Source organism: Mya arenaria, chromosome 12 (genome assembly GCF_026914265.1).
Source record: "Mya arenaria isolate MELC-2E11 chromosome 12, ASM2691426v1".
Taxonomy (NCBI): Eukaryota; Metazoa; Mollusca; class Bivalvia; order Myida; family Myidae; genus Mya; species Mya arenaria.
In genome coordinates, this window is record NC_069133.1 from 16,250,556 (window position 1) to 16,274,633 (window position 24,078).

General features: G+C 33.8%; 1 protein-coding gene across 2 annotated transcripts in view; it reads left to right on the forward strand.

Annotated features, from left to right (window-relative positions):
* Positions 1–13,939: 13,939 nt before the first annotated feature.
* Positions 13,940–24,078, forward strand: part of LOC128212040 (uncharacterized) — a 125,274-nt gene continuing 115,135 nt past the window's right edge. Inside the window, exon 1 of one of the 2 annotated variants that reach the window (XM_052917275.1) lies at positions 13,940–14,103. The gene's annotated coding sequence lies outside the window, so the exon portion shown is untranslated. Of the gene's footprint in view, positions 14,104–21,756; positions 21,887–24,078 lie in introns of those variants that run through there. The other variant, XM_052917280.1, reaches the window with a different exon arrangement.

The following is a 24,078-nucleotide window of genomic DNA, read 5'->3' on the forward strand; positions in this document are numbered from 1 at the left end:
AAAACGAAAAAACAACACAACTGTTGTGGTGTTTCCTGCACTGATATATTTGCTGATTTTAACTTCTTACAAATTTCAAACAAAAGCGATTGAATAATTTCACAATCAAAACAAATACGATCTTTTAACCATTTTACAATAATCATCAACAACCATTTTTTGCTAACAACTGATGTCTTGAGGTGATATGTAAGATCGAAAATGCCCTATTGTTTAATTTATTGGCTTCCTGACATCATTGCTCATTGCTGGGTTTACTATCTTGTTCTTTACTAATAAAGTATGAAGTCTAGCTTATTACATTGGCATTTGAATACCAGACCCCTTGAGATTAGAATCGATGGATGATGTTTAGTTTGTGTTTATTTTGATTTAGTGCACGTACACTTTATTATTGATCTTCTTCTAGTCATTAAATTCATGAAAGTGTATACATATTGTTACGGCAAATGTAATTGTGACATTATTTATTTTTCACTTTAAGTGAAATCAAATGATTTATGTTAGAATGAATACAATTTGCATAAGACGAAACAGGATGAAACTTAAAACGTATCATTTTAAATAAAAACTTCATCGCGATTTCCCTTGCCACACACGAGTAATCGCAAATGTTTAAACAAATGTTATTTAGAGTGCATTTTCGATGGAATTTAAAATCCGAAACACTACTCTGATTCATGCATTTTGTATGCATAGCATTGATAAAATAAATATTGTATGTGGATCTATTTTTAAGACAACGAGTGTGACAAGTAAATAATTGAAAAAGAGTTCTCATGTAAAGCACCAATTAAAAAACCTTTTTTTTTCTATTGCAGGTTGGAGTTTATGCCATTGAATAGGCAACTTGAATTCAAGTGGACACATGAGGTAAGTTGAATAGAAATGTTTATAGACTATTAACATTGACGTTATTTAGCATATATTTTAAGAATATTCTATAGGATAGACCATGTGGCGTTGATGATATACAAATGACCAGGCTGAAAGCAAATAAGGTCTGCTTCTTCCGGTAAAGATACAAAACTGTCAATTGCAGTGGTGGCAATGTGGCGGTTGTTGAAAATATTTACAAATCGGGTTGTTCATTAAATCATCAAAACTGCTTCTGATCAACTATTTTTCCAGATATTTGAATTAAACATGCGTGTACGTTTTCCCCACTGATACAAAAAAACAATATCAAAGGACATACCACTAATCAAAATAAGAACCACCGAATAATCAACAAACTGTCCTGAAATTAAATACATTATTTTTAATATCTGCCACGTGACGGGCACGAGAGTAGGTTCCAATCCACTAATTACAATAGCCGTGTTTGATCAATCTTTACCTTTGTAAATCTCCATGTACACGTATTGGTAATTTATTGGACTTTTTGTATATTTCCATGATGTATCGTTAGTGTCATGTTTATAGACCTTTCAATTTTTTATTAATTCTACAATGTTGATTTATTCTAAGTGAAAAGTCGATTTTATCTGTCGTTATTAAAAGAAAAACCATCCGAGTCTAGTATTTACTGTTCTATGAAGAGCGGTTTCTTTGGACTCCCCCCCCCTCCCCTCGGTTGTCAAAATGATATCTGAATGTCTAGGCGGTGACAAAATCAACAAACTGTAACGAAATTGAATACATTAATATCCGCCACGTCCCGGGCACACGAGTTGGTTCCATTCCACTTAGAACAAGGCCGTGTTTGATCAATCTTCGCCTTTGTAAATATATTAAACAGCTCTGCTTCGCGCATGTATTGGTAATTCGCTCAACTTCATATTTGTTACCATGACGTATCGCTCGTGTTTTTATAGACCTTTCATACTTTCATAAAATGTACTAATAATATAATGAATTTCTTGTTGCGAAAATTCTTTTCATTAGTCGTTGGGTCCATTCCACTAATTACCATTGCAGTCTTTGATCAATCATCGCCTTTGTAAAAATCATAACCAGCCCTGCTTGATTGATGATCAATATTGCATTTGCTTGTATTTGTAACCGGCTGGACTTCATATGTGTTGAACTTTCTAGTTCAACTATTTTTACTATACTGAATGACCTGCAGTGCAAAGTATTTTACAAGTGGCTTTAAAAAAACACACATCTGTGGTAAGTGTTTGACTAACGGTTTCTCTTGGTGGGGTGTGCAACTGGCGCACTAGCCCTCGTAATTGTCAAATTATTATTTTCATGTCACCATGGTTGAGAATATATGCATAAAAACACCAAATGCAGCATTGTATTCTAAATTCCAAAATTTGTAGAGTATATTACAAAAATGGCATAGGTTCCCGGACGCAAAACATATATTAAGAGATGGCTTAGATAATTAGGATAACAAGAGGAATCTATCTGCTATAAATGTGTTTGACTTTTCTGATTTTCAACACCTTGTAACATCAGCTGCAAAAACATGTTGCTTACAAAGTGAATTTTCTCGTATGCTTTTTACGAATATACTTCTTTTTTAATAGTATCAATGTATTATGCCATACTTTTAGTACCCATGAATGAATTAGAATGCTTGAACAAGCAAAATATACGTCATGTTGCGTCGATATCAGCTTTGAGATATAAAACTTGTCGAAAAGATAATAACTCTCTCTCTCTCTCTCTGACGTATTTTATTACATTATCTCTAAGCAATCTGGAACGCAAATTATTAAACTCTTAAGTATTTCATAGAGTTCGGAAAAATACACAAATGGAGTCATGTTTTAACTGAATAGGTTGGTTATCTTTATCTGCTTGATATTACCGCTATCCAATGTACAAATTCTTAAAATCGCCTGTTAAATAACTATATTACAGTCGCGGCGATTTGATGCCCCTTTTGGAGTGAAGGAAACCGTGAATCATGAAGGTATAAAGAAAAATATCAGAGATAAAGCTAAATAGCACATTCTTTTTCCATTTTTGACATTGTGCTCAATTGTGATTTTGTTATTCCATTCTTTTGAAGGTTGACACGAGATATGATACAATTGACATTTGCAATTTCTTGGTTTTGCATGAGCAAGATCAGCCGATGGCAAGGAGACATCGTCATCGTCATGATACAAGCCCATAGCATTGGGACTCTAAGGTCTTACTATGATAAGCCTCTGTGATTGTAGCTGTATTCTAAATGCAACAATAATTTATGCTCTGAAAACGCTTCTGTATCCAATTGGTAGACAATGCTACAAACTGCCATCTGGTGGTATTCAAATTTAACGTTTTATGAATACTCCATATACTCATTTAATTTTCGCTATTGCCATGTATGTCAAATACCTGTGATGCCTTAACAAATCATACACATTAAAGCTCTAATTCAAATAATATCATCTTTACGTATTTTAAGTCGTATTGATCTTCACGTAACATGCTTTCTCAATTATCTTAACTTTTACCAACTTCCCTGTGCATGACGAACCATATGGAACATTATTTGCCTTCTTATTGTTGTAACAAAGTTAACCCCGGATGAGAGGTACTTCTCTGTTATATACACATAACTGCACCTCTCATTATTATGGTGTATCTCTTTAATCCTTATTTTTCGGGTTTATACGACCTTTGATACAATGGTGCATCATAGTAACGATTTCTCCAGTGTTGAATGAAATATGCCAAATCATTTATTTTGCGTTGATAAGGGCGGAAAACATCAATCCGAAAATGTACCATGTGGTGGAGCAAAAAAAAGACATTGGCAAAAATGCGCTTATATGCGGGTTGAAAATGCCCTGCGTTATTATTCGTTTTCTTTTTTCGGCCATCTTCTTATCGTTTTTTTGTAATTGTCCATTTTTCAATCATTCGGATATCAGCTGCCATACAAACCTGGTCATATGTTTCTGTTACCGAAACCTGCTGCTTAAGATTTTTCAAAAAGTGTTCGAAACATGATTGTTGAATATCAGAATACTCCTTGAATGAATATCTCGTTCCTATTATCAATAAAGTAAGGGGTGTTTGAATAACTAAGATTGATCCAGCCTCAATTCCTTAAATTGGGAACTTTATACAAATTGATCTCTCATCAGTTAACAAACAACATTTGAGAAAAACAAATTATTCATGAAAGGCGCGTAATACTGTACACAAAACCCTGACTATGTAAGATTTTATTAAAGTTTGCTTTGGAAGAGTTTGTATAGTTTGTATCTTCCGCAACAAGTACAAATCATCTTTATATTTTAAGGAATATTTTCAATTCGACCAGCAATGTCCAACAAAACCGCATATTGGAGGGACGGCTTCAGCAATTATTCAATCACTCTAATATCTCGCTGTGCACAGGCTAACACGTCCCTGATAAATGTTTAAAAGATGTCGGATTAATATATTAGCTGACTGGTCAATACAAACATTCATCATTCGGTGAATAAAGTGTGAACTTTAAGGCGATATTTTTTGCTTAAATATTTGTATAATGGTGTGATGTACTACGTAAAGTGTTAGTTTAAGTTAACGTTTTATGTCAATAACTTGCTATGAGGATATAAAACCCAAGACTAAATCCGAGAATAAGTAAGAACTATTGTAGTTTGCATTAATGGTGTACGATATAGAGTATACGACTTAATCTTCTGTAGTATTATACCAGAATATTTATAAGCAAAAGCCCAGACAGAGACTTGTTTTTTTAGTAGTCTACACATAAAACAATATATAATTCACTCTGATGAGTTTGCTCACCTGTTTGCGCCCAAATCATGTTTAACAAGTTCGTAAAAGTGGTTGTATTTGACATTCGACTGAAGAACTCGTTTGTAAATATGAATATCTGCTTTCGGTTTTAGGTGATTAGAAAATGATGATAGCATGGCCTTATATTAACAAATACTGGTTTAAAGTGTACGTTTGCTTATGGTACCAGTTACGTGGAATTGGTTTATACTACTCACAAAATAATACAAAATATTATAGGTTCGTACCCTCTTTATTTTATAGAAAGGGTTTTTAAAATTGTGCTTTTTTTCTTTTCTTTCCTTCGGGTGGGGGGAGGGATTTTTACGGTTAAAATTATATGAAAATTATACTTGCAATTATGCTTTACTTTTTTTAAGTAACCTTAAAGTAACGTTCATACCGAGCATGAGAAAAAGTTGTTAGTACCAACAATTGGCATTCTTTTCATGAAGGATATAACCTCCTTAAACCAAAAACAAACAGCGTTTTAATTCACCGGTCCTGATAAAAGACACTCGTGTCAAATAATTGGATTATTAGGATCATTGGTTCACATGAGTGTGGAGTACCTATTAGCGTCGTCGCTAACGATGAGTATTGTCAATAATGCATGAACATGTTGGTAAACGTGCTTATGTCTACGCGGAACAAGGACTTGAGCGCTACAATACGTTTTGCACGTGTAAAACAACCGTTACACTGTCACTCTCGTGATTACCGATACTGATTTTTGTATGGCAAATTGGACATGACATAGGAGCAGTGATTGTTGTACTAGATTTTTTAAGGATTTTGGGAGTATATGTGATCAAACTTTGGAGAATATTTGTTTGTTTATCAAGAGTGGAAAGACTCTCTAAATAGTGTAATAATTCATGGATACCTATACATAGTGTCATCTTTCTGGTGAGATATCTTTTTTACTGACTAATTCATCCTGGTTATTATTTCTTTACTGACCAATACATCCCGGTTATTATTAAGATAGGAAATTCAGACGTAATACTTTGTGTTTAGCCTTAATATGAATGTAGTATAATCTAAATCATGAGATCCCTGTGTAAACGTATAGATGTCATATTGATGGGAACATTGGCACAAATGTCTTCACTGCTATATTGATTTCAAGTTCATTATACGTTTAAACTCATTTCCGTAAGATCTTAGATATTTTTGTCAATGCTTTTATGGTGACTTGTGTGGATATAGGCATGCCCCAAGGTTATGGACATCATCATCATCATCATCACCATCATCATCATCATCATCATCATCATCTTCATCACCATTATCGTTGCTGTCGTCTTAGTTGTCTTCATTTTCGTTATCTTCTTCAACTCCAACAACACAATATTTTTTTATCATCGTTATTAGTGTAGCAAGTAAAAAGGTTCCCAATGCTGATGTTTTATGCCTCGCAATAAAAACAATTTTTACACCTGAAGATATTGAGTATTAAGATTATTGAGGCTTATCAGTAAAACTCGCCTGTCGTTTGACACTGACCTATATTATAAAATGAATCAGTCGCACATTTTGATAATTCTGCTGAAGTGAATTAAGATGTCTTGGAATTCAATACCCGGATTCTGTTTATTTTGATCTCGAAATGCTTTACTGGGTAATAAGGTACTTATGGTCTTTTTGGAAGGAATGGCAACACTCGGGCAAACTCTAAACACAAGAATGAAAAGTTGCAGCATCCACTTTCTTATTGTGTATTTCAATTAACGTTCGACGGGTTGAGTATTGTTGTATGAGGAAATGCGCTGAAGGTGACAATTATTAATTTCAATGGGGATCGTGTTTGAGTGCATACATTTATAATAATTACAGTTTCTCTTAGTGCTGATATTTGCAATTGTGTAAAGGCTATATTCACGAAGCGCGTGGCTGAATGAAACGGTATCGTATTTGAGTGCACATATCTACATATGTTTAGTTCCTCTTGTTGGTGACCCTCACTTTTATGAAGATGATAAATTCACAAAGCGCGTGACTGAATGAGGAGGTGTTGAATGGTATAGTGCGTGGGACCAGTAATGCTATGTTACTGATAAGTCCCTTAATGATTGAGTGATGTGTATATGATTGGTTTATATTGTATTTGATTGTTTACTGTTTTTAATGAGATTTGTATGTGATGCCTTTATCTTATATTCAGAATATTTCTAAAAATGATACGGTTAATGCCAGAAAAGTAATAAATTTACTGTATTTAAATGTCACTTGGTATCTACTGGCATTTTGTTCTTGAGACTATAAAGTGTACTGACATTGTTTTAATGCTCGGTGAATCATTGTATGATTGAGTCTGATGGATACATTTTACGGAATTTACTCTCATGAACGTTAGCACGTGTTCAATGAAACCCAAACACGTGACAAATAGGCACAAGACAAAAAAAACAGAAAATCAATGTCGACGATCACAGAATGATAGTATCAAATTATGTAGTTCTCTGCCAACTTTGTTCAAATTAGTCTTGACCTTCTGGGCACTTTTTATTTAGAAATCGTACTTTGCTTGAAGTACTTCGACATATTTTCAGAACAAATTCATTCATTACTGAAATGAGGATCCTGGCATCAATAAATTTGATATATCACTCGACTATATTTAATTGCTCGTTAAATTACACATTCGTAAGTGTCTATTCTGAGCTCTCAATTGTTTCGGCGAGTGGACCAAATGAATTCTTCATCATCAAACAATGTTATTCGTAGCTGTTTATCAGAAAGACATGTATCTTCATACAAATTTAAAGCATTAAAGGCACTTTGCAAGTCTAGTGGGCGAAACGTAAGGCATTCTCTTACATCAAGTTGCGAACGCTTTTGTTAATAATTTTACCCAATATAAGATTTATTTCCAAATCAATTACCACTGACATTTAATTCTAGTCAGTTCGTTGAACACGAACGAACCTGCTACTGATAATCCTGTTATTATACTGGTTGGTTCTAAGTAACCATTTTAATTAATCGTTGATTTCATAGCAGCATTTTTTAAACTTTTTTAATATGGACCGATTATTTAAACCATTAAAAGTCGCTCAAATTCATAAAATTATTTTGAAGACGAAATCAACTTTTTGGTGATTTGGCTTGAAAAAGGAAAACCAACACAATTGTTTTGGTGTTTCCTGCACTGAAATATTTAAATGCCGTTATTGTAACCTCTTACAAATTTAAACGAAGGCGATTTAATCAGCTCACAATCAGAACACAATCAGAACAAAAAACAATGATCTCCAGATCATCAACCACCATTTGTTTGCCAACCACTGATAAGCTATGGTGATATGTAAGATGGAGTGTGCCCTATTGTTTAATTTGTTGACGTTCTTCCCTCATTGCTTATTGCTTGGTTTTTGCTTGTCCTCTATGGTTTAAGAATAATGTGAGGCTTATTACACTGGCATTTGGATTTAGGTTTACCAGATCCCTTGAGATACGAATCGATGGATAATTTTTAGTTTGTAATGAATACGTGCATGTACACTTCAATATTGATCTGCTACTTGTCATTGAATTCATAAAAAATTATGCATACTGTTACGGCAAATGTAATTGTGACATTATAATGTTTTCCTTCAATTGAAATCAAATATGTTAGGTTGAATACAATTTGCATAAGACGAAACATGATGAAACTTAAAACGTGTCGTTTTAAATAAATACTTAAGCGCGATTTCCCTAACCACACGCGAGTAATCGCAAATGTCGTACAGTTTAATGAAATTTTATGTTGAGTGTATTTTCAATGGAATTTAAGATCCAAAACACATATCTGTTTTTTTGCACTATGCATGCATAGCATTTCTAATATAAATAGTGTATGAGTATCCATTTATCAGACAACGATTGTGAAAAGTCAATGATTGAACAAGAGTGACACTCACAAAATACGCCCATCAATAATTTCTTGGATTCTAAGACAACTTACTGTCACATTGGCCCTTTGAGAAGCAAGCTTTTCAAGAAGCAAATGATTTGGCACAATATGGCATTAACAGTTGAAAAAATTATTTTAATTCGAGGGTGTGTACTGGGCAAAGCATTTATACCGGCAAACATTCTTGGTAAAGATTTTATAGCTACAAACATTTTCAGCAAGTTTAGTGAAGGTCAGATGAGAATTGTTCAAGTTAGAGAGTAGACAAAGCTTAAATGGCAAGGGCAGTAATCCTGATGTGCTTCGGGGCATTTGGCTGATTATCATACTTGACCGATTTATTTTACCAACAAATATTTTCAGCAAGTTTGGTGAAGATCAGATGATAACTGTTCAAATTAGACAGTGGACAAAGCAAAAATGGCAAATTTTGACCAATTCAAGGGCCATAATCCTGAAGAGCCTGGCTGGTTATAGAACTTTGCCAAGAATATATACCAGCAAACATTTATAGTAGCAAGTTTGGTGAAATTCGGATAAAAACTGTTCAAGTTTGAGAGTAGACAAAGCAAAAATGGCCAATTTTGATAAAATCAGGGGGCCATAACTCTGGAGTGCCCAAAGTGATTAGGCTGGTTATCGAACTTGACCTAGATATTTCACCAACAAACACTTTCATGGAGTTTGGTGGAAATTGGATGAGAAATGTTCAAGTTAGAGAGCGGACAAAGCTAAAATGGACAATTTTGACAAATTCAGGGGGCCATTACTCTGGAGTGCCTAAAGCGATTTGGCTGGTTATTGAACTTGACCGAGATATTTCACCAACAAACACTTTCATGACGTTTGGTGGAAATTGGATGAGAAATGATCAAGTTAGAGAGCGGACAAAGCTAAAATGGCCAATTTTGACAAATTCAGGGGGCCATAACTCTGGAGTGCCTAAAGCGATTTGGCTGGTTATCGAACTTGACCTAGATATTTTACCAACAAACACTTTCATGAAGTTTGGTGGAAATTGGATGAGAAATGTTCAAGTAAGAGAGCGGACAACATTGTGGAGCCGCCCGCCCGCCCGCCGCCCGCCCAATTTTGACAAATTCAGGGGCCATAACTCTGGAGTGCCTACAGCGATTTGGCTGGTTATCGAACTTGACCTAGATATTTCACCAACAAACACTTTCAGGAAGTTTGGTGGAAATCGGATGAGAAATGTTCAAGTTAGAGAGCGGACAACATTGTGGAGCCGCCCGCCCGCCCGCCGCCCGCCGCCCGCCCGCCATGGGTGTTCCCATAATACGGCCATCGTAAGATGGGCGTATAAAAATGAACTCATTTAAAGTATTAATTAAAGAAACTTTTTTGCAATTGCAGGTTGGAGTTTATGCCATTTAAAAGGCAACTTGAATTCTACAAGACACATGCGGTAAGTTGGGTAGTAATGTTTATACAGTATTAACATTGACGATATTTAGCATCTATTTCAAGACGTTTACTCTATATGATAAACCATGTGATGTTAATGATATTGAAATGACCAGGACGAAATAACGTCTGCTACATCCGGTAAAAATATAAAATTTCATATTGCAGCGGTGGCATAGTGGAGGATGTTGAATGCATGGCTCATATACAAAACGATTGGTTCCGTAAATCCTCAAGATTGCTCCTGATGAGCTATTTATTTTCCAGATATTTGAATTGAACATACATGTACGTTTTCTCTATCAATTACGAAAAACATCAAAGGACATACCACTAATCAAAATAACCACTACCGAAGAACAAACAAAATGTCCTGAAATTAAATACATTAATATTCGCCACGGGACTGGCACGAGAGTTGGTTCCAATCCATTAATAACCAAGGCCGTGTTTGATCAATCATCTCCTTTGTAAATATAATAAACATATCATTTTTTATTGATGTCTGATGTGCACGTATTGGTAATTTACTGGACTTTTTGTTTATTTCCATGATGTAACGCTTATGTTATGTTTATAGACCAATTAAACTTTCAGTCATTCAACAATGATGATTAACTTAAGGTGAAAAGTCGTTTTTATCTGTCGTTATTAAAAGAAAAGATATCGTTCTTTGGTACTACTATTCTCATAAATCCTGGTTAGTAATTGGATATGGAATTCAGACGTGTTACTTTTTGCTTAGCTAAATAGGAATGGAGTCATTTTCTCAAATGACATCTCTATATACACGTATAGATATCGTATTGATGAGAACATTTGTACAAATGTATATACGACTATTTTGATTGTCAGTTCACTATACATATCGTTTTAACTCATCTCCGTAAGATCTAAGATATTTTGCAAATTATGAAGTATGGTTACTTGTGTTGATATAGGCAAGTTTCAAGAGTATGCTTTTTTTAGTAAAACAATACAATTATTCTTATCATCGTTATTATGTAGCTAGTAAAAAGCTGTAGAATGCTGATGTTTTATGCCTCTCAATAAATTTGTGAAATTTTTGACATCTGAAGATATTCTAAAGGCTTATCAGTTAAATGAGCCTATCTTTTGACATTAAACTATATCGTTAAATATTCGTTCGCACACTTTAATAACTCTGTTGAAGTGAATCAAGATATTTTGGAATTTCGAATCCGGATTTTGTTTATTTTGATCTAGAAACTGGTAATAAAGGGCGTCTGACCTTTTTGAAAGGTATTGCAACACTTCGGCAAACTCAAAACAAATGAATAGATAGATGCAGCAATAATGTATTGGCATTCAGGTTCTTTTGTATGTATTGCAATCAACGTTCTAGCATTGTTTTCTTTAAACACTTTGTTAATTGTTCTGGCAGACACATATTACTTGCTTTGGGGATCGTGTTTGAGTTTAAACATCTATATTTTATCTTTAAGAAATTTTGTGAATAGTTCTGGCAGTGACAACTGTTAATTTATGTGGTGATCGTGTCTGAGTGCATACATCTTGAGTTTCTTTAGATGCCGATCTACATTCTGATGTAGATGATATAAGTTCGTGGCTAAGTAAGGAGGTCTCGTCTTTTGGTGAACACATATATGTATAGATAATCTTGTTGCTGATCTTCACTATATTAAAGAAGTTGAATGAGGAGGTCTTTAATAGTATGGTGAGTGGGGCCAGAAATGCTATGTTACTGATAAGCCCCTGGATGATTATTTGGTGTGTATATGATTGGTTTATATGTTTTTCGATGTTCAATGTTTTATAATGAAAAATAAATGTGATGCTTGTCTCTTATATTCAGAACATGCCTTGTATAATGCCAGAAAAGTCCAAACCTTCTAAATTTACTCGTCACTTGGTATCTTCTGGCAATAATCAACCAAATTTGTTTTTGTAATTTTTAAGGGTATTGACATTTTTATTAGTCAGTTTATCATTTCATTATCGTGTATGTTTTGTTTCTTGGATAGGTCAAAATAATGTTCGTTTTATTTTATCGTAAATGCAAACAGCGTTCAAAAAATCAAGAGCACTTTGTGTGATATGCAGATCTTGACGAAAGGTGTGTCTGGTTGTGATGAACTGTGCGATGTGTGTTTTTATTGCACCTTTTATGAAATGTCACATTATGCATTTGATGGGGGCAAATCAACATCTCAGTTCTTTCAACGCTGGTCTGGAAACGTTATGTTTGGAACACGTCTTATCTAGTACCTGTAAATCTCATTAAAACCTCGTTACTTTTCATGTGTTAACGTTCGATTAAACATATGGCGGTATTTACCCTAATGGATCCAATCATGTTACAATAAAGCACAAACACGTGACAATAAGGCACAAGAAAGTGAAAACAGAAAGTCAATATCGTCGATTACAGAAGGATGTTATCAAATAGTATGGTCCGGACGATGGTGGTGATAATCACGATATTATATAATTAAGACATGAAGTTCTCTGCCAACTGAGGGTCCCGGGACCCTATATGCGTTAATGTTTCAGACATCGTACAACGATGTATTTTCAGAACTTAGCATAAGTAATCTTAATGAAGATCCTGTCACCAATAGAATGTGTATATTACTCGACTATATTCAATTACTCGTTCAATTACATATTCGTAAGTGTACATTCGCAGCACTCAATCGTTTCTGTGAGTGGCCCAAATGTTTTTCTCACCATCAACCATGTCATACTTAGCTGTTTTTTGGAATGGCATTTCTCTTCATGCAAATTTCCATTTAAGGCACTTTGACAGGAAGGTGGGCGCTTCGTAAGACGTTTTCTTACAGCAAAGTCGCGTCTGTTTGTGTCGGAGTGTTTTTTTCTAAATCAACTATCATTGAAATTTGAGTCTTTATTCCAGACTGTTGTCGGAACACCAATTACCAACATGAAACAGAACAAAAATACAAATCAGACACATTTCTTTAGTGGAAAGTACACTATTGACAATATATTAATGACTTAAAAGTGTTCGTCATCTCTATGGACACTGATTGTTGACTTCACGTGAACCTTCCTCTGATAATCCTGCCCATTCTACTGGTTGGCAAAATAACCATTTGAAATAAACATTCATTTCATAGAAGCATTTTGAGATTTGTTATAGTATAGATATATTATTTAAACTATTAAAAGCTATTAAAATTAATAATTTGAAGGTAAAAGCAATTTTTGAATATTTGGGCTTGAAGAAGAAATACCAATTTTATTTGTGCATTGATTTTTTTGCTAATATGCCGTTATTTTAACGTCTTACAAATTCAAACAAGAGCGATTTAATAATTATTAATTTAGAATAACAATGATGGGATATCCTGTTCACTTACCACCATATTTAATGCCAACCACTGATAAGCTTTGGTGATATGAAAGATGGAGTATGCTCTATTGCTTAATTTATTGACGTCCTGGCCTCATTGCTCATTGCAGGGTTTACTATCTTGCCCTTCATAAATAAAGAATTAAGTCTGGCTTATTACACTGGCATTTGGATATAAGTTTACCTTTAAAAAGAAAAGATGGATTGTTTTCAATTTGTGTTTGTAATGAATACGAGCATGCACACTTTAATATATATCTGCTTCTAGTCATTTAATTCATGCAAATTTATACACACTGTTGCGGCAAATGTTATTGTGGCATTATATTTTTTTCCTTAAATTGAAATCAAATATGTTATGTTGAATACAATTTACATATTAAAGACGAAACATGATGAAACTTAAAACCTATCGTTTTGAATAGATACTTAAGCGCGATTTCCCTTGCCACACGCGAGTAATCGCAAATGTCGTACAGTTTAAACAAATGTTATGTAGAGTGCATTTTCCATTGAATTTAAAATCCGAAACACTTCTCTGATTCATGCAGTATGTGTGCAAAGCATTATAAATATAAACTGTGTATGAGGATCTATTCATAAGACAACGATTGTGACAAGTAAATGATTGAGAAGTGAACTCATCCTAAGTATCAGTTAAAAAAACTTATGTTGCTATTGCAGGTTGGAGCTTATGCCATTTAAAGGGCAACTTGAATTCTACAGGACACATGCGGTAAGTTGAATAGAAAATGTTTATACAGTATAAGCATTGACGTTATTTAGCATCTTTTTAAGCAATATATGATAAACCTAGTCCAAATAATTGTACGTTGACGGAATGTTTTACGATTTTTGATATGGCAAATCCTTCAGATTAGGGATTGGAAGAATCCCGTATAACACGTCTAATATTTTAGACTAATGATAAACCATGTGACGTTGATGATATTCAAATAACCAGGATGAAAGCAAATAGTGTCTGCTTCATCTGGAAAAGATACACAACTGCCTACTGAAGTATTGGCATAGTGGCGGTGGTTGAACGCATGGCTCAGATACAAAACTGAATGTTAAGTTAATCCTCAAAACTGCCCCTGATCAGCTGGGGGTTTTTTCCAGATGTTTGCATTGAACATACATGTTTTCTCCGTTTAATACAAACAACATCAAAGGACAATCTACTAATCAAATAAAAACCACCGAATAATCAATAAACTGTTCTGAAATTAAATACATTTATATCAGTCACGTGACGGACACGTGAGTTTGTTCCCATCCACTCATACCAAGGCCATGTTTGATCCATCATCGCCTTTGTAAATGTAATAAACAGCTCTGTTTTATTGATGTGGTGTGCATGTATTGGTTATTTAATATACTTTTTGTTTATATCCATGATATATCGCTCGTGTTATGTTGATAGACCTTTAAAACTTTCATTTATTTTATGTGATGAATTACTTGAAGTGAAAAGTATTTATTTATGCACCAAGACTATGGAGATTATAAGACCCATTGAAGAATCAACAAACTGTCCTGCATTTGAATACATTCATAGCCACCACGTTACTGGCACGAGAGTTGGTTCCATTCCACTAATTACTACGGCCCTGTTTGATCAATCATCGCCTTTGTAAAAAACCTAAACAGCTTCTTTTTATTGATATCTGATGTGCATGTATTGGTTATTTACTGGACTTGATGTTTATTCCCATGATGTTTTGCTTGTGTTATGTTTATAGACCTTTCAAACATTCACTCATTTGACTATGATGAATAACATGTAGTGAGAAAAATAATTATTGGTCGTTATTAAAATAAAATTGTATTTTACTGTACTATAACGAGTGGTTTCTCGGGACTTCTCCGCCCCCTAAGTTGTCCAAATGACATGTTCATGTCTATACGGTAGCTAGATATTGTCAAAAATGAACAACTTCTCAGAGTCCACAGTAATTGACATCTGATACCTACGCCGTTCTATGGTGTGTCTTAAGTGGATCCTAAAGACTGAACAGTTAGAGACGCTGCTCAATTAAACAACGCTCAAACTAAGTAATTTTGCGTCTGAGTTTTCTGCTTCCGTCATATTAACATTATCTGTTCGATGATGATTTTGTTTTCGTTTTCAAATTTTCAAATATGATCACGAGATATGGTATTAGAAATTTGCAACTTCTTGGATTCGCAAGATCTGATGAAGGCAAAATGAGTCACCGCCATGCAATAAGGCCGTAGCATTGGAACTGTATGGCATTACTATGATTAGCCTTTATGATGGTTGCTGCATTCTAAATTCTAAATTTTTACATGCTCTGAAATCGTTAATTGGTGGTCTATAAGAAGATTTAATGTTATAAGGACACTGCATATCATTGTGTTTTTGACTTAATTGTATTTTCTTTTCTTTGTAAACAGATCTCTTATTGTGTAAGGTTTAACCACAATTTTTAAATCTGTGCTTCTTGTCAATGATTAAGTACTTTTTGTGTTTACAAGTTAAGAATCAACCCGAATCATGCTCGTATTATCAGGGACCAACGATCACCAACAGCGCGGGTGTAATTGTTGTCGCTGAGCGTTCATTCCGTCTCTATATCCCTAGCTATGCGCCTGATAACCTGATCCTGATAAATGTGTGAATTATGTAGGTTTAATCTTTCAGCTGACTAGTCACCAGAACTTTTAACATTTGGTGATATTAGTAGTATTTTACCGTGTGAGTTTAAAACTGAGATTTTGCTTTAACATGTGTTTTATGGTCTGACCACTTCTTATAGTGTAAGTTGAAATTTATCATTTAAGTCAATAACTTTACTAGCTATACGGATATAGGTCCCAATATATATTCTGAAAATAAGTAAGTACACTTGTATTGTGCTGTATATGCGCTTAAATAATGTTATACAAGATCTAAGAGGTGTTTGTATTTGACATTCGACTCAAGAACAATGTGTTCGATGGAAAACATAAATATCTGCTTCAGGTTTAAGGTGAATCGAAATAATGATAGAATGGCCTTATATCAACAAATACTGGTTTAAAGTGTACGTTTGTTATATTGTCGCCTGTTCTGAGTAATTAGCTTAATCAATCGCTACGGACATTTCTCACAGACGGTTAAAGTTATTCTCGATTCGCGCAGATCCTCTCAAAGCTGTTGTAGAAATGTTATTCAAAAGTTTGCTTTTTTCATATTTTTTGTGGGGGGGGGGGCGTTGGCGTATTTTTAAGATTTGAAAATCAAAAGAGAACGTGACGATTAAAAGACTTCGTTTACCTCAAAATTTAATTTTCTTTTCATATCAATTGATGACAAAAATAGTTTATAAAAGGAAAATCAAGGCAAAGAAACTATAATGTTTGTACAAATAAGGTTGTATGAGTGTGCCCAATGATGTTTGAACAAATTGTAAATTATGAGAGTGTGACAAAATATTCCGAACCCTGTCACTTTCACACTGTCACAAAAAAACGAGCACCATACATAAAATCATCAATTGAAATCTACTATGGTTTTCGTTTACCTTACAACAAATTTAAAAGAAAAATATTAAAATTAACGAGCCGCTTTAAATGACCAATATAGAGATGATTTGCAACCAAACCAGGACAACAATTTGACAGATGGCATGACCATTTGATATCGTGGCAGAATAAAAGGAACTTTTATAAGTCAGCAAAATAAGCACACCGCTGCAGGCTAACATGGAGCCTTTAAATGAAACTTCATTTGTTATCAATTTCTAGGCTCGAACGATAAAATTTTAACATTAATATGATGATAGTATTATGTTCCACATTTGACTTCAGAGATTTAACTGACAACACCTATTGCGAACTCTTAGTATGATTTATCTACATGGTTAAATGAAAAAATTAATTATGTAAATTTGATTACGATGTAATAGTTGACAAAGAGTTATGTTACTATAAGCTTATGATTGCACTTTTGATAAATATTGTCTTCCTGTATGAATGCTCTAGCTTCGAAGCATTGACATTTCGAATCTCCTTGAACCCATTTCAGCATCCTTATTGGCATTGTTAACATACAAATAACAGCTGTCGATGCTAATCATAACTATCATTATTTATTTTTGGCAAAACAGATCATGCATCTGTGATTATTACAGAGCCTGGAATTGTAAGTTATCGGGTGAATTATGTTCTCTTGTCGTTATGACAGGAATTGTCTTATAGTTTCAGTATGTTTTTCAATCGTATAATTATTTCATTTCGGTCACCATAGAAGCAACATTCATTTCTGTATTAAAATGTTGACCTTTGTGTAAACATGATATACTTCATAACAGAACTGTCGTCTTTTGGTAAAATATAACATGCATTCCACAGTTCTTTCCAGTGGAATGATAAACACATTGATTGCTAATATTGCCAAAAGAATGCCAAAGGTTCTCAGAAAGAAGGAAAAACGCTCACTTAATCATTGAGGTCAAATTGACCGCTCCGGCCACTGATCAATTCAGAAGTGGGCAAGGCAATTATGGGACTGTAATGGCAGTTGATAGATGGTCATCTATCACGATGATTTATTGAACGGTGATGACTGACCGTTATTATGAGACTTGATATAAGCCCACGACAAATTAAAATGAAAATAAAAAAAATCTACGCTTTGCAAATTTCGATGGAAAAACATTTTCATGATAAGATGTAGATGGCATACTTGATATATATGCATTATTTAAGCGTAGCCAATAAAAAAGTTTTCGCTATTCTGTTTCGTCTCAATATGTTTTGATGTAAATGCAATATTAGATAGCTTTCTATTAAGATGACCTGGAGATAAAAAATAATACTTTCGCAATATAGCTTTTAATATTTTATTTTATTAGCTTCTTTAAATTAACATTATTACCTTTCATGATAAGAAAATTGTTGGTACCAACAATTGGCATTCTTTTCATGAAGGTAATAAACTCAGAAATTAAGAGAACAGTTTTAATTCACTGGTCCTGAGGATAGACACAAATGTCAGATATCTGGATAATTAGTTAACAGAAATAGTGTAAAAATTCATGATTACTTAAACATAGTGTCATTGTTCTGGTAAGGTATCGTTCTTTGGTACTACTATTCTCATAAATCCTAGTTAGTATTTGGATATGGAACTAAGACGTGTTACTGTGTGCTTAGTTAAATATGAAAGGAGTAATTTTCTCAAATGACATCTCTATATACACGTATAGATATCGTATTGATGAGAACATTTGTACAAATGTATATACGACTATTTTTATTGTTAGTTCACTATACATATCGTTTTAACTCATCTCCGTAAGATCTAAGATATTTTGCAATCCTTGAAGTATGGTGACTTGTGTTGATATAGGCATGGACCAAGAGTATGCTTTTTTCGGTTAAACAATACAATTTTTCTTATCATCGTTATTATGTAGCAAGTAAAAAGCTGTAGAATGCTGATGTTTTATGCCTCTCAATAAATATGTGAATTTTTTGACATCTGAAGATATATTAAAGGCTTATCAGTTAAATGAGCCTATCTTTTGACATTAAACTATATCGTCAAATATTCGTTCGCACACTTTGATAATTCTGTTGAAGTGAAACAAGATATTTTGGAATTTCGAATCCGGATTTTGTTTATTTTGAAAAGGTAGTGCAACACTTCGGCAAACTCAAAACAAACGAATAGATAGATGCAGCAATTATGTATTGGCATTCAGGTTCTTTTGTATGTATTGCAATCAACGTTCTAGCATTGTTTTTTTAAAGACACTTTGTTAATTGTTCTGGCAGACACATATTAATTTCTTTGGGGATCGTGTTTGGGTGTAAACATCCATATTTTATCTTTAAGACATTTTGTAAATAGTTCTGGCAGTGACAACTGTTAATTTATGTGGTGATCGTGTCTGAGTGCATACATCTTGAGTTTCTTTAGATGCCGATCTTCATTCTGATGTAGATGATATAAGTTCGTGGCTAAGTAAGGAAGTCTCGTCTTTAGGTGCACACATATATGTATAGATAGTTCTGTTGCTGATCTTCACTATATTGAAGAAGTTTATTGAGGAGGTCTTTAATGGTATGGTGACTTGGGCCAGTAATGCTATGTTACTGATAAGCCCCTGGATGATTATTTGGTGTGTATATGATTGGTTTATATGCTTTTTGATGTTCAATGTTTTTAAATGAAAAATATATGTGATGTTTGTCTCTTATATTTAGAACAAATCTTGTATAATGCCAGAAAAATCCAGACCTTCTATATTTACTCGTCACTTGGTATCTTCTGGCATTAATCAACAAAATTTGTTTTTGTAATTTTTAAGGGTATTGACATTTTTATTAGTCAGTTTATCATTTCATTATCGTTTTGTTGCTTGGATATGTCAAAATAATGTTCGTTTTATTTTATCTTAAATGCAAACAGCGTTCAAAAAATTCAAGAGCACTTTGTTGGAGATGCAGATCTTGAGTAAAGGTGTGTCTGGTTGTGATGAACTGTGCAATGTGTGTTTTTTTATTGCACCTTTTATGAAATGTCACATTGTATTTTTGATGGGCGCAAATCAACATCTCAGTTCTTTCAACGCTTGTCTGGAAACGTTATGTTCGGAACACGTCTTATCTAAGAACCTGTAAATCTCATTAAAACCTCGTTACTTTTCATGTGTTAACGTCCGATTAAACATATGGCGGTATATACCGTAATGGATCTAATCATGTTACAATATAGCACAAACACGTGACAATAAGGCACAAGAAAGTGAAAACAGAAAGTCAATATCGTCGATCACAGAAGGATGTTATCAAATAGTATGGTCCGGACGATGGTGGTGATAATCACGACATTAGATAATTAAGACATGAAGTTCTCTGCCAACTGTCAGTCTGTCCCTGTAGTCTCCTGATTTTAGAATGAAATGTCACTTGGCATGAATGAGCATCCCGGGACCCTATAGGCATTAATGTTTCAGACATCGTACTGCGATGTATTTTCAGAACTAAGCATAAGTAATCTTAATGAAGAATAAAGATCCTGTCATCAATAGAATGTGTATATTACTCGACTATATTCAAATACTCGTTCAAATACATATTCGTAAGTGTAAATTCGCAGCACTCAATCGTTTCCGTGAGTGACCCAAATGTTTTTCTCACCATCAACCATGTCATACTTAGCTGTTTTTGAAAAGGCATTTCTCTTCATGCAAATTTCCATTTAAGGCACTTTGCCAGGAGGATGGGGGCTTCCTAAGACGTTTTCCTACAGCAAAGTCGCGTCTGTTTGTGTCGGAGTGTTTTTCTAAATCAACTATCAATGAAATTTGAGTATTTATTCCAGACTGTTGACGGAACAGCAATTACCAACATGATAGAGAACAAAAAAATACAAATCAGACACATTTCTTTCGTGGATAGTACACTATTGACAATATATTAATGACTTCGTCATCTCTATGGACACTGATTATTGACTTTACGTGAACCTTCCTCTGATAATCCTGCCCATTCTACTGGTTGGCAAAATAACCATTTGAAATAAACATTCATTTCATAGAAGCATTTTGAGAATGGATAGATTATTTAAACTATTAAAAGCTATCAAAATTAATAATTTGAAGGTAAAAGTATTTTTTGAATATTTGGGCTTGAAGAAGAAATACCAATATTATTCGTGCATTGATTTTTTTGCTAATATGCCGTTATTTTAACGTCTTACAAATTCAAACAAGAGCGATTTAATATTTCTTAATTTAGAATAACAATGATGGGATATCCTGTTCACTAACCAACATATCGTATGCCAACCACTGATAAGCTTTGGTGATATGAAAGATGGAGTATGCTCTATTGCTTAATTTATTGACGTCCTGGCCTCATTGCTCATTGCAGGGTTTACTATCTTGCCCTTCATAAATAAAGAATTAAGTCTGGCTTATTGCACTGGCATGTGGATATAAGTTTACCTTTATACAAGAAAAGATGGATTATTTTCAATTTGTGTTTGTTATGAATACGTGCATGCACACTTTAATATATATCTGCTTCTAGTCATTTAATTTATGCAAATTTATACACACTTTTGCGGCAAATGTTATTGTGACATTATATTTTTTTCCTTAAATTGAAATCAAATATGTCTGGTTGAATACAATTTACATATTAAAGACGAAACATGATAAAACTTAAAACGTGTCGTTTTGAATAGATATTTAAGCGCGATTTCCCTTGCCACACACGCGAGTAATCGCAAATGTCATACAGTTTGTTACAAATGTTATGTAGAGTGCATTTTCCATTGAATTTAAAATCCAAAACACTTCTCTGATTCATGCAGTTTGTGTGCAAAGCATTATTAATATAAACAGTGTATGAGGATCGATTCATAAGACAACGATTGTGACAAGTAAATGAGTGAGAAGTGAACTCATCTTAAGTATCAATTAAAATATTTATTTTGCTATTGCATGTTGGAGCTTATGCCATTGAATAGGCAACTTAAATTCTACAAGAAAAATGAGGTAAGTTGAATAGAAATGTTTATACAGAATTTACAATGACGTTATTTAGCATCTAATTTCAAGAAGTATAGTCTACATTATATACCATGTGGCGTTGATGATATTCAAATGGCCTGGATGAAAGCAAATAACGTGTGCTACTGGGTATTGCGGTGGTGGCATAATGGAAGTTGCTGAACGCATGGCTCATATACAAAACTGGTTGTTCCGTAAATTCTCAAAACTGCTCCTGATCAGCTGATTTCCAGATATTTGAATTGAACAAACATGTACGTTTTCGCCTTCAATGACCAAAAGCATCTTAGGACATACCACTTATCAAAATAACAACCACCTAAGAATAAACAAACAGTCCTGAAATTAAATACATTAATATTCGCCACGGGACCAGCACGAGAATTGGTTCCAATCCACTCATTGCCACGGCCGTGTTTGATTAATCCTCGCCTTTGTAAATATCCTAAACAGCTCTGTTTTATTGACGTCTAATGTGCATATATTGATAATTTACTTGACTGTATGTTTATTTCCATGATGTATTGCTCGTGTTATGTTTTTAGACCTTTCAAACTTTCATTACTTCTACAATGATAATTAATTTGAAGTAAAAAGTCGTTTTTATCTGACGTTATTAAAAGCGAAACTATCACAGTTCAGTTGTTTTACTGTACTGGGAAGAGCGGTTTTTTTTGGGGGGGGGGCTTCCCCTCCCCCTTATTCGTCAAAATGATATTTGTATGTCTATGCGGTAGCTAGATTTTGTTGCCGTCCAGTTGAACAACTACTCACAATCCACAGTAATTTACATATGATGTCACTAAAGTGGATCCCGAAGATCAAAAGAAGACAAAGCTAAATAAGACAACCCTCAAACTAAGTTGTTTTGGGTCTGAATTTTTTCTCCTTCCGTCATATGAACAGTATATGTTCGATGATGAGTTTGCTATTCATATTTAAGAAGACAATCACGAAAGATTATAATTGAAATTTGCTTTTCCTTGGATTTGCAAGATCTGTTGATGGCAAAATATGTCACCGCCAAGTAATTAGCCTAAAGAATCGGAACTGTAGGGCATTACTTTGATGAGCCTCTGTGATGGTTGTCACTTTCTGCATTTATACATGCTCTGAAATCGTTTATTAGTAATATTTTAGGAAAGTTAACGTTTTAAGAATTCTGCATATACGTAGTTGACTTTATTTCATTTTCTTTATAAAAAGATCCCTTATTGTGTAAGGTTTAACCACAATTTCTTAACAGTGCTGGTTGTCAATGATATTGTTTTTGTTTTGTCTGCAAGTGATGAACTAATACATATCATGCTCATATTATTAGGATATTTTTGTTCGACCAGCGATCTCCAACAGCGCGGGGTTTAAGGAAGAGGCTGAGCACTTATTCCGTCTCTTTATCTCTCGATATGCGCCTGATAACCTGATTCTGATAAATGTGTGAAATAAATTATGTAGGTTTAATATTTCAGCTGACTAGTCACTACAACTGCAAGCATTTTATGATAAAAGTAGTATTTTACCGTGTGAATTTAAAATTGATATTTGTCTTTAACATGTGAATAATGGTTTGACTAATACGTAAAGTATAAGGTTAATTTCTTTTGTTTAATGTCAATAACTTGAATTGCTATACGGATATAAGTCCCAATATATATTCTGAAAATGAGTAAATAACCGTGTATTGTGTTGTATTTGCGCCCAAATAATGTTATACAAGATCGTAGAGGTGTTTGTATTTGACATTCGACTTAAGAACAATGATTTCGATGGAAAACATACATATTTGCTTGGTTTGGTTTGAGGTGAAACGAAATGATGATAGCAAGGCCTTATATAAACAAATACTGGTTTAAAGTGTACGTTTGTTGTACTGTCGCCTGTTATATTTTTGTGTAATTAACTTAATCAATGGATACGGACATTTCTCACATTGGGTTAAATTTATTATCGGTTCGCGCCGACCCTGTTGTTGTAGAAATGTTATTCAAACGTGTGCATTTTGTCATTATCATTTTGTTTTTGGGGGGAAGGGATATATTTTAAGATATGAAAATCAAACGAAAAGATGACGATCAAAAGTTTCATTTTCCTCAAAAAAATTCTTCTTTTCATATCGGTTGATGACACAGACAGTGATTTTTTTTCATATCGATTGATAACACAGACAGTGATTATGA